Consider the following 12,727-nt stretch of genomic DNA (forward strand, 5'->3'; position numbering starts at 1 on the left):
TGTTACAGATTTCCTTAGTAAGACTCCGATGCCGAAATGACTTGAACCCCTTAAATTTAACATTGACTTATGTGGTTTTATGCTCCAATAATTGGCATTGAAAGCGATACAATGCATGGATTTCCTTTTTCCTAGAATGTCCTCTATATAATTGGCTTATGTTAGAGGAGAAGAGATAAAATTACTTAAGCCACGTTGAAGACAATTTCAGTGAACCGGAATAATTAGTAAAAATAAAGAAAAAAGGGGACATGGTTTAATCACTCATTATCCTAATTGTTATGGCTCTATAAGTATCTCCAAGGGATGAATCAGGCTTGCTTCAGAGGAAATAATTATGCTATTGACTCAAGAATGAGGGTCATCAAGAATACAAGGATCTCCTTAATTGAGTGTTCTCGAATAAATCCCTGTTTGAAATTTAGCCAGCGGGAAAATAGTTCTTAAGGCTGATGAGGGTACCAGACTTCAGCGTTCTCTTAGTGTATTTTATGCTTTCCCGTATTCTTTGCTTTTCCACATTTTTCGCCTCTTTGTCTTTGTTTCATTTATTTCCTTCTCTTATTTCTTGTTCTGGTCTCCTTTCTACGCCACAGTGAATGCTTTTTGCACACAACATCTTATCCCTACGTATGCATGAGTGAAGTGGAGAGAGGTAGCTGGAGTAGTATGTGATAAGAAAATGCCAATTAAGCTAAAAGTCAAGAGCTATACGCAATGATAAGACCAGTACTAATATATGGAGCGGTAAAATGGACTCTAAAAAGAAAAGAGGAAGTAAAGCTTGAGAGAACAGAGATGAGAATGCTGAGGTGGATTATGGGAATATCGCTGCTTGAGAGATTGGAAAAAAATGAAATAAGAAGGGCAGGCAGGCTTAGTAAAGATTACAGAGGTCATAAGAGAGTCACGATTAAGATGGTATGGGCATATGTTGAGGATGGATGACGATGAGGGAGTGAAGAGGGCTTGGAAGGAACCTGATAGAGGAAGAACATCGAGAGGGAGACAGAGACTTAGATGGCGAGATAAAGGCGAAGGAAGATATGGAGAGAAGAGGTTTAGTGGAGAATGATGCCTTTGATAGAAGGCAGTGGAGAAGGCGCATCAGGCAATCGACCCCTTAATGCAGGGATATGCCTATGTTTTAGGGTGACATATTCTTTCAATGAGACTAAATGTTTCCGTTTTTTTCGGCTGCTACGAAACACCCACTTAAATGCTTCAAAGGAGGAAGGCGCAATACGGTTTATTACGGAGTGCAGGAGCTAATTTAAAAAATGGATTCTGGCGATATTTTAAGTTTTGTTTAAAAGTTGGAAAGACAACAGTTAATAGGTGGTAATGATTTTGTTTTATGTGTGTTGTTTCTAAATGTAAATTTTTTTTTACAAAAAAGGTATTATTACTATTTCATTTTCTCCTAGATACAAACATATACACACGCAAGTATATATATATATATATATATATATATATATATATATATATATATATATATATATACGAATAATTATCACATCACCGTGATTCATATAAATCATTCGAGCTACAAATGTCCTTTATATGAATCACAGTGATGTGATAATTATTCATAACAAGGCTACGTTGGTCAAACGTTCGAATTGGCTAACATGGTTGAGGGGGTTTCATATCGATTCTAATTACGAAAAACACACCGAGTTCGACGGTGATTTGTAATGGTCAGAATCGATATAAACTTATAGCTCTTCTGTTGGCCGACTCGATAACGTCACTGTCCGTTCTGATTTCGTTCCCGTCCACTGGACGGTGGTTCGATCCCATGAGGGGACGAAATTATTATCAACTAAAAATTCCCCTCGGTTATATATATGAAAATATATTAATTCCGAGGTAGAGTGAATTAGATATTAAAGGACATTTGTAGCTCGAATGATATATATATATATATATATATATATATATATATATATATATATATATATATATAGATATATAGAGAGAGAGAGAGAGAGAGAGAGAGAGAGAGAGAGAGAGAGAGAGCAGTAAAGTGCTGGGTTGGGTTTGGCTTCAGACAGCAATTACCAGAGATGGCGACATGCAGACCTTGGCTATAGCTATTCTAGTCTGGATAGTATCAAAAAACTCTTCATATGAAAAGAAGTCCCCTCATAACTTTGAATATGTTTCGATGAGGTGAATACAATACTCTTGTTAGAGTTTCATTCCTCATTATACCACTGCGTTTCCTAACTCTTCATAGTTCCTCAGTGGACGTGTGGATTTCTTACTCTTCTGCCAATCTGGTAGCCTGAGTTCGCTTCCCGTTGCTGCCAGTGAGGAACCAGAAGAATTTATTTCTAATGAATAAAAATTCATTTCTCGATATAATGTGGTTCGGATCCCACAATAAGCTGTAGGCCCCTTCGCAATCTAATTCTTCGGGTCAGCCCTAGGAGAGCTGTTAATCAGCTCAGTGGTATGGTTAAACTAAGGTATACCTAACTCTTCATAGAGCATCAATATTTTTCCATTGATTTATTACCTCTCATAATGCACCAGTAACATTGGAGAGCAAAGCAAGATAACATCCTCTGATTTTAGTAGACGCAACCACAATGATGGTTTCAAATGAGCAGTCATTAAATTTATATAAACTCATTTCTGGATTATAGTTTTAGCAATGGCTAAGCTCCCGGTTGACAAGGAATAACGTTCGTCGTTATAGAAATGCAGACCACTCATCGCTGTGTGGGGATTTGGTCCTTGTTTTAATCTGAGGATCGACTTAATAATAGATACTCTTGTGATTTGCACGATTATCCTCGTTTGGAAAGAAAACACACGACCTTCTTCTATCAAATTTAAGACGTTTGCAAATTAAAAGGAAAATGTCATCTAAACAAAAAGTAAATCCTAAAATGAACAGAAAAATAAAAAGAAAAAAGAAACTGACCTTCGATATCACTCATGCCACTTGCAAGATAGTCAGGAAAGTTTCCATAGTTGTTCCCCTTTTGATTACCGAGGATATTACGATTGTATATAATGTAATTTATGATTATAATCACTTATAAATACACAACTAAAATAATAGGTATTTAGTTTATACGAAATACTACGAAAAAGATTCGTGACGATAGTAATGTCAAGGATTTTTTTATTAGCATTCATATACGTATAAATTACTTATCTTTATCTTTGCTTAGACATATATTTAACTTCGTATTATTACTCACTGCTTTCTGTCTTATCACGCGCACTTCATTGCTTCAGTTGATTAGTACTATCTCTCTCTCTCTCTCTCTCTCCTCTCTCTCTCTCTCTCTCTCTCTCCTCTCTCTCTCTCTCTCCTGAACAATTTGTCCCGAGTTCATTTATGCCTCAAGATGCAATCCATTCAACTGAACACGGTTTCCTTAGCAGAAAACATGTTTACCAAGGAGATCTCCTGAGACTTACTCTGATGAAACGGCTTCCTTTCAGGAACTGCAGCTGATATCTTCCGGTGAGTGAAGGCAATGCTGGAAGGCGAATTTTCTGTGGGTTTTCTTCCCGGGACGTAATTTTGCATTAAATTGGGTTCAGAGAACAACGAAATGCATTTAACTGCTTCCAAGAAGAAGTATTTTCCTTTTATTGAAAGAAAGCATTCGATACCATCTTCAGTCAAGTCCAGGCTTCCGTTTTCCGTTGTAAAATTCTCTCTCACTCTCTCTCTCTCTCTCTCTCTCTCTCTGTCTCTCTCTCTCTCTCTATCCAAATATTGGTCTTTATGTCCAAGTATTTAGCTAAACACACACACAAGAGAACACTTACACTTACACAGACATACAATACATACATACATACATACATACATACATACATCATACATACATACATACAAACATACATACATACTATATATATATATATATATATATATATATATATATATATATATATATATATATATATATATATATATCTTAAAAAAGGTGTGGTAGTGAATTGTTAATCTCAGCTTTTTCCGGTTGGAGACAGGCGGTTAGTGACAAACGCTAGGCTCCTTGAAGAATGCTGAAATGAAAAATAGCCACGAATGATGACTATGCGACCTGAGGTTGGCAATACCTCAGAGATCACATGATTGAATCATGCGGGCGCCCATCATTGCTAGGCACTCCACAAGGCGTGTCTGTATGTGCGTTCGTAGCGTATGCTGTATGGGCTTGGTGATAGGTGATGAAAAGAAGAGAGGGCACTCTTTGATTGCTTGTATCAGTGTGCAGAACAAACCTGGGAGAGATTTGAGAATACCCATCTGATAAGGTAACGCAAGATGAGACTTTGGAAAAGTTAACCTTTGAAGTGAAAAGAGAAAGGGGAGTGTGGTGCGTACACATTCATTTTGATTAACTTTTATATGTGGTGTGGTGTAATAAAAATGTCTCTTTATTTCCGATGGGTTCATGGCACCACATAAGAGAATGGGTTCTCTAAGACTTTAATGACTGTTAAAATGGTGTAGTTAATCAGACAGTGAAATTTTAGGGGGGCGTTTACTTAAACCTGGTTCAGAAGAGGAAAATGACAGTTTGCGGTTTATTTGGGGGTCAGACTTTATTCTTTTAACTCCACTTTGATGTATTCATTTTGTTCCATTTAATGTTAACTAATTTGGGAAATAAAAAGTATATTCTTGTATCTACGGGGATTCATTAGCCCAGTTTGCATTTTTAGCTCATGCCAGAACGATGTGCAACAAACGATTTGCAAGCATTTTTAAAAGCAACTTAGGGCTCAAAGGAACATGGGGATATGGTGAAAGATTTAAGAGGGTTTTGTAAAATCTGGAAAGGCAGTGGACGGGAACAAAATCGGAATGGACAGTGACGTTATCGAGTCGGCCAACAGAAAGGCTATAAGTTTATATCGATTCTGATCATTAATAATCACCGTCGAACTCTGTGTTTTTTGTAATAAGAATCGATATGAAACCCCCTCAACCATGTTAGCCAATTCAAACGTTTGACCAACATAGCCTTGTTATGAATAATTATCACATCACTGTGATTCATATAAAGGACATTTGTAGCTCGAATGATTTATATGAATCACGGTGATGTGATAATTATTCATATATATGGTATATATATATATATATATATATATATATATCTATATAGATATATATATATATATATATATAAACATGCCACAGTGATCAGTGCTTATGCTCCAACCCTTCTTGCAGAGGATCAAACAAAGGAATTATTTTAGGCCGCTTTAGACACAGCTCTCACAGCTATCCCAATTGAAGACAAAGTAATCCTTTTAGGTGACTTTAATGCCAGAGTAGGACGAGACAGTGACATCTGGAGAGGTACCATTGGAAAAGAGGGTGTTGGCAAAATTAATGCAAAATGGAACACTCCTACTCTCGAAGTTTGTAGAACATGATCTGGTAGTAACTAATACTCTTTTTAGACAGAAAAATAAACTTAAAACCACCTGGCAACATCCAAGATCTAAACATTGGCATCTCTTAGATTACATTATAATAAGATCTCGTGATCAAAAGGATGTATTGCTTACAAGATCAGTGACAGGATCCGAAGACTGCTGGACTGACCACCGCCTGGTATATTCTTGTATTAGGATGAAGATATTGACTAAAAAGAGAAACGCGCATGCACTAAAGCGACTGAAGTTCAACTTTGATTCACTTAAGAATGACTCAAATAAGCTTGAACTTCAGCGGTGTCTCGCTAATAAACTAGAACAGGAATATCCACCCAATATTGTTGATCACTGGAGTAGATTTAAGGATTCCATAATCAGCGTATGTAAAGAATCAGTTGGTCTGAAGAAATACGAACATCAAGATTGGTTTGATCAGAATGATGTAACTATTCAAGATCTTATTCAAAAGTCCAGAAAATATCCGTTTGAACATCTGAATGACGCAAAGTCTGAAACAAAGAAGAAAATACACTGCACGGCAAAAGCTCAGATACAAAATGCCACAAGGGAGATGAAAAATAAGTGGTTGACAGACAAAGCAAATGAGCTCCAATCCTCATTTGACAGAAATGACATGAGAAGCCTTTTCTGTGGAATGAAAACTATATTTGGGCCAAGTTCCCAAGGGCTAGCACCCTTACGTAGTCAAGACGGCACTCGACTCCTTAAAAACAATAATGAAATCCTGTCTCGTTGGAAAGAACATTTTGAAGAACTACTTAATAGAGACCCTGTGATAGACGAGGATGTACTACAACAACTCCCTCATCTCCCACTGGATATGACACTTGCAGTTGTACCAACTCTAGAGGAAGTGGAGTTGGCTATCTTCTCTATGAAGAACAACAAAGCTGCGGGACCCGACAACATTCCTGCCGTAATATATAAATATGGAGGGCCAACCTTACATCGTCAACTTCACCAACTAACCGAAAAAATCTGGATGCATGAGGAAATTCCAAATGACCTTATAGATGGAATTATCAACACAATGTATAAGAAAAAAGGGGACCGATCAGTTTGTGGAAATTACAGAGGAATTACCCTCCTGTCAGTGGCTGGAAAGGTCTTGGCAAGAATTCTTACAACAAGACTAACACCTCTAGCTGAGAAGATCCTACCTGAGTCTCAATGTGGTTTCAGACCTGCTCGTGGTACAACTGACATGGTTTTCTCGGCGAGGCAGTTGCAAGAAAAATGTTGAGAACAACAAAAACCCCTTTACATGGGATTCATTGACCTGACTAAAGCTTTTGACAGTGTCAAGCGTGAGCTGCTCTGGGATATACTATCTAGATATGGATGCCCACCAAAATTCATAAAGGTCCTAAGGCTACTACATGATGATGTGTCGGTGACTGTAATGGCTAATGGTAGCCTTACTGAACCTTTCAAAGTTAAGTCAAGCGTAAAACAGGGTTGTGTCGCTGCTCCTACCTTGTTTTCCATATTTATAACTGTTGTTTTGCACCTCATTCAAGATGAATTACCTCCAGGTATCTCCATCAACTACAGAACAGACGGAGGAATATTCAATCTCAACCGGCTTAAAGCAAGAACTAAAGTCAATAGTACTGCTACTGTTGAGCTTCAGTATGCAGATGACAACGCTATCTGTGCTCAAACCGAAAATGATCTGAAAATTATACTGAATGCATTTGCAAATGCTTACTCTCGTCTTGGACTTTCCATCAACATCAGAAAAACCCAAGTATTATATCAGCCACCCCATACTGAAGCCATAAGAGTTGCACCTACTATAGAAATTAATGGAGAAGCTCTAGAAACTGTAGACCGCTTCCCATACCTGGGCAGTCATCTATCTTCAAATACCAATATAGATGATGAAGTTCAATATCGTCTAAGATGTGCTAACTCAGCTTTTGGAAAACTACGCAAGAAAATTTTTTATGATCATGACTTGCGTGTTAACACCAAAATAAAGGTATGTCAGGCAATAGTCCTACCTACCATTCTTTATGGTTCCGAAACCTGGACAACTTACCGACCCCATGTTAAAGCCCTTGAGAAATTCCATCAGCGGTCCTTGCGAAACTTCTTGAGAATAACTTGGGAAGACCGCCGCACTAATGTAAGTGTTCTTGAAGAGGCTGACTGCCTCAGTATTGAGGCCATTATAATAAAAAGCCAGTTGAGATGGGCAGGACATGTCAGAATGGCAGACAGCCGCCTTCCTAAGCAGCTCTTTTCCTCAGAGCTAAGTGACGGAACTCGAAATGTTGCCAAACCAAGGAAGAGATTCAAAGACAGCTTAAAAGACAACTTAAAACTATGTGATATTAACTATAAAACATCGAAGACCGATGCAGTGGAGCGATCTGCTTGGAGAGTTAAAGTGAAAGATGGAATTAAAAATTATGAAGAGAACAGAAAGCAGCATCTGGAGAAACGTAGAGCTGCAAGAGAAGCTCGTCAGGTCCATCCACAGCCTCCACTCCCACCTAACAACACATGCCCCAATTGTGACAGAGTATGTGGCTCGATAATTGGTCTCATTAGCCACATAAGAACCCATCAATAACCACATCCCAGAGCACTGATACTTGAATCGAGTGATAGCCATGATGAGGATGATACACACACACACACACACACACACACACACACACATATATATATATATATATATATATATATATATATATATATATATATATATATATATCTATATATATATATACTTGCGTGTGTGTATGTTTGTATCTAGGAGAAAATGAAATAGTAATAATACCTTTTTTGTAAAAAAAATCTACATTTAAAAACAACACACACATAAAACAAAATCATTACCACCTATTAACTGTTGTCTTTCCAACTTTTAAACAAAACTTAAAATATCGCCAGAATCCATTTTTAAGATTAGCTCCTGCACTCCGTAATAAACCGTATTGCTCCTTCCTCCTTTGAAGCATTTAAGTGGGTGTTTCGTAGCAGCCGGAAAAAACGGAAACATTTAGTCTCATTGAAAGAATATGTCACCCTAAAACATAGGCATATCCCTACGTTAAGGGGTCGATTGCCTGATGCGCCTTCTCCACTGCCTTCTATCAAAGGCATCATCCTCCACTAAACCTCTTCTCTCCATATCTTCCTTCGCCTTTATCTCGCCATCTAAGTCTCTGTCTCCCTCTCGATGTTCTTCCTCTATCAGGTTTCTCCCAAGCCCTCTTCACTCCCTCATCGTCATCCATCCTCAACATATGCCCATACCATCTTAATCGTGACTCTCTTATGACCTCTGCAATCTTTACTAAGCCTGCCTGCCCTGCCCTTCTTATTTCATTTTTTCCAATCTTTCAAGCAGTGATATTCCCATAATCCTCCTCAGCATTCTCATCTCTGTTCTCTCAAGATTTACTTCCTCTTTTCTTTTTAGAGTCCATTTTTCCGCTCCATACATTAGTACTGGTCTTATCATTGCGTTATAGCTCTTGACTTTTAGCTTAATTGGCATTTTCTAATCACATACTACTCCAGCTACCTCTCTCCACTTCACTCATGCATACATAGGGATAAGATGTGCGTAAAAAGCATTCACTGTGACGTAGAAAGGAGACCACAACAAGAAATATGAGAAGGAAATAAATGAAACAAAGACAAAGAGGCGAAAAATGTGGAAAAGCAAAGAATACGGGAAAGCATAAAATACACTAAGAGAACGCTGAAGTCTGGTACCCTCATCAGCCTTAGGAACTATTTTCCCGCTGGCTAAATTTCAAACAGGGATTTATTCGAGAACTCTCAATTAAGGAGATCCTTGTATTCTTGATGACCCTCATTCTGGAGTCAATGGCATAATTATTTCCTCTGAAGCAAGTCTGATTCATCCCTTGGAGATACTTATAGAGCCATAACAATTAATATAATGAGTGATTAAACCATGTCCCCTTTTTTCTTTATTTTTACTAATTATTTCGGTTCACTGAAATTGTCTTCAACGCGGCTGAAGTCATTTTATCTCTTCTCCTCTAACATAAGCCAATTATATAGAGGACATTCTAGGAAAAAGGAAAGCCCTGCATTGTATCGCTTTCAATACCCATTATTGGAGCATAAAACCACATAAGTCCAGGTTAAATTGAAGGGGTTCAAGTCATTTCGGCATCGGAAAATTCTGTAACAGATGATATAAGAACTTCAGAAATGTAACATTATATTGCGACCAGCTCCTCTTTTTCGTTTTACCTTCACAAGGACATCCAAGAAAAAAATAACTAGAACTTATACGTACATTAAAAGAGGCTACTCTTGAATATGATTTCATGCTTTTTATTTTTATGTAAGAGAAAACTATTGAGATGGATTTGACTGCCTGTCTGCTCGTTTTCTGTCAGTCCCCAGTTCTTAAAAACTACTGAGGATAGAGGACTGTAAATACATCCTCCAATCATCAATCATTCAAAATTGCAGCCTTCTAGCCACAAGAGTTTTTATTTTAGTTAGAGCTGAAGTTAGCTAAGATCGTGCGTCTAGCAACGATATAGGACACGCCACTACCGGGCCGTGGTTACAGTTCATGGACCACTGCTCCGCCAGTTTGCCTTTTTTTTTTTACTAGTTTATATTGCAATGTGTATCTATTACTACTCACCGATGTCATCGCTTCAGTTCTCCCGAAAGGTAATAAAGGAAAATAAAGTTTTCCTTATGATGAAAACGTGTGGAGACATTGCTTTTTAATGCAAGTGGCAATGAAAAAGGGTTAACCCTGGCGTCGCCAATAGAAAAGGATAGACGGAGAGGCTTTGTGGACGGAAGACATCGAAAATCATTCATGGAGGAGAGCTGTGGCTTTAAGCTGCTTAAGGTTAGAAATGGAAAATGAATTTTTTTGCAAAATTCCAAAGAACCAGATTTTGGAAATAAGAATAACCTTTGCAAATTGAAGGCCAACCATTGCGTGTCTTTCATTCACCAAGAATTCTTACGTCAGAGTTAATTAATTTTACACAATTAAATATAGTGTTAATAAGCAATTCAACGTGTGTGTGTGTGTGTATGTATATATATATATATATATATATATATATATATATATATATAATATATATATATATATATATATATATGTATATGTGTGTGTGTGTGTGTGTGTGGTATCGCAGGTTCGTTTCTTGCTACCGACATCATGATTTCTTTCATATTTCTTTGAATTTGAATCTCGACGCTTTGTACTGACAGGCATATCCAAAAAAGAGCAAAGAATTTGAGAAGTTAAGAGGGAATTGTGGCTATTATATATATATATATATATATATATATATATATATATATATATATATATATATATATAGTATGTATATAGTATATATATATATGTGTGTGTGTGTGTGTGTGCCGCGCGCGCGCGTGTGTGTTGTATATATATATACATATATATATATATATATATATATATATATATATATATATATATATATGTATGTGTGTGTGTGTGTGTGTGTGCATAGTCACAAATTATGCTGCTCTCGTCTCTCTGGCCTCTTAACATAGAGATCAGATTGCTATCCATTGGGTGGTGGTAACCCATACCCGATGGTAGGAAGAATAGTATGGTAGTGGACTTGCAGTTTTGAGAGAAGGGATTGGCCCGGTAAAAGCATTAGATTAGTCAAGGAGCTAATAGGCATGCTAGTAGTCCTTTTAGATATCCTTGTCTCAAGAACTATAATCCTATGATCTCATTTCTGCTGGTCTGAATTTTCTATTCAGGAATGTTGGTACTCCTTCCTTAATCTTCGCAACTTCTGGGGACTGGAAGACTATAGATGAATAACAACCGTTCGAAAGACGGAGAGCAAGAGCAGTTCCGAGTTAGTCCTCACTCAGCTTTCGTCCAGGCACAACCTTTGCCTCCAAAGTCCCGATCCTCAGGCCGGTAACTTTTTTACTGGCACACTTCCACACTGCAATTGGGGTCAGATGAGACCCAGGCCACAAGCAGCCCCAGCATTGTTAACTTGAAGACCCATTGGAGCAACTAGCAGTTTGCAATATTGCCCATTACAATTTTGGAGTGCCTGTAAGTCTGAAATTAGCAATTAAATGTCAGTATCTATTTCTCTCACTGAATCTCTCATTTCCTTTTAGAAGATTTCATCTCCCAAAACAAAATCATTTCTTACATATTAGTATTTGTATTTCCCATATGAATTAAATTTCTTAATGAAATAATCCTTTGCTCAGTGATAGCTCATTGCAAGTGAGAGAATCTTTTAACTACGAATTCTTATCTGGAAAGTTTATTTCCAGATATCTTATCTTGTCCCTTATGATCTACCACTGATCATTCTTGTGTGAAGTTGGCTAAGAAGATAATTCATTCAAACTTGCTACAAGCAAGCCCTGCTTCTAAAACACTGTGAGTCATAACTGCCAGAGAACCATAGGCCAAGGGCTCATTCTTGCGTTACCATTGTATAAGCAATACTATTGTATTCTGAAAGCCAGTTAATGTAATTACTAGGTTTCCTGACGACCTTCCCTTTGTTTTAAATGTAATCAAAAACTAAGTTCTCTCTTGTGATATAGTCATCAGTCGTTTGCATATTTGGTCTCTAAATCAATATTCATTTCCTCTGGCCAAAGCCCAGCAAATATGTAACACTATATATATATATATATATATATATATATATATATATATATATATATATATATATATATATATATATATATAAAAAGCGAGATAGCCAAGTACTTTCGGTCCTGTTCGGACCCTTTACTGAGGCAAACTGATTTTACAGAGAACAACATAGTCAAAAGAAAGCTTAATATACAAACTGACACTACAGATTAGCAAATCAGTTTGCCTCAGTAAAGGGTCCGAACAGGACCGAAAGTACTTGACTATCTCGCTTTTTCATTTTTTCCTTCGTGGCAAAAAACCTTTATTTATACATAGCATCACTTTTTATATACTTCGTGATCAAGTTATTCATCATGAGGGCCACGTTTACTTTTACTTTCCTGTTCCCACTGCTGAGCTGTTTCGTCACCTCTTTCTCCAAGTCCTTACAAGCAGCGCACTCTACCAGAATTCACCTGAAATTCCTGAAAAAATGCCTGGCGGAACAAGTGTTACCCAAATCATTGCTACCATACCGCATAGGAAGATACGATCAACATCCTTTTAATGAATTTTCATCAATGATATTATAACGTCACATTGTTGCCGCGAAAATGGAGGAAAAGGAGACATTTAAAGAACTGGAAA

The sequence above is a fragment of the Macrobrachium nipponense genome, chromosome 5, assembly GCF_015104395.2.
Source record: "Macrobrachium nipponense isolate FS-2020 chromosome 5, ASM1510439v2, whole genome shotgun sequence".
In the NCBI taxonomy this organism is placed as follows: Eukaryota; Metazoa; Arthropoda; class Malacostraca; order Decapoda; family Palaemonidae; genus Macrobrachium; species Macrobrachium nipponense.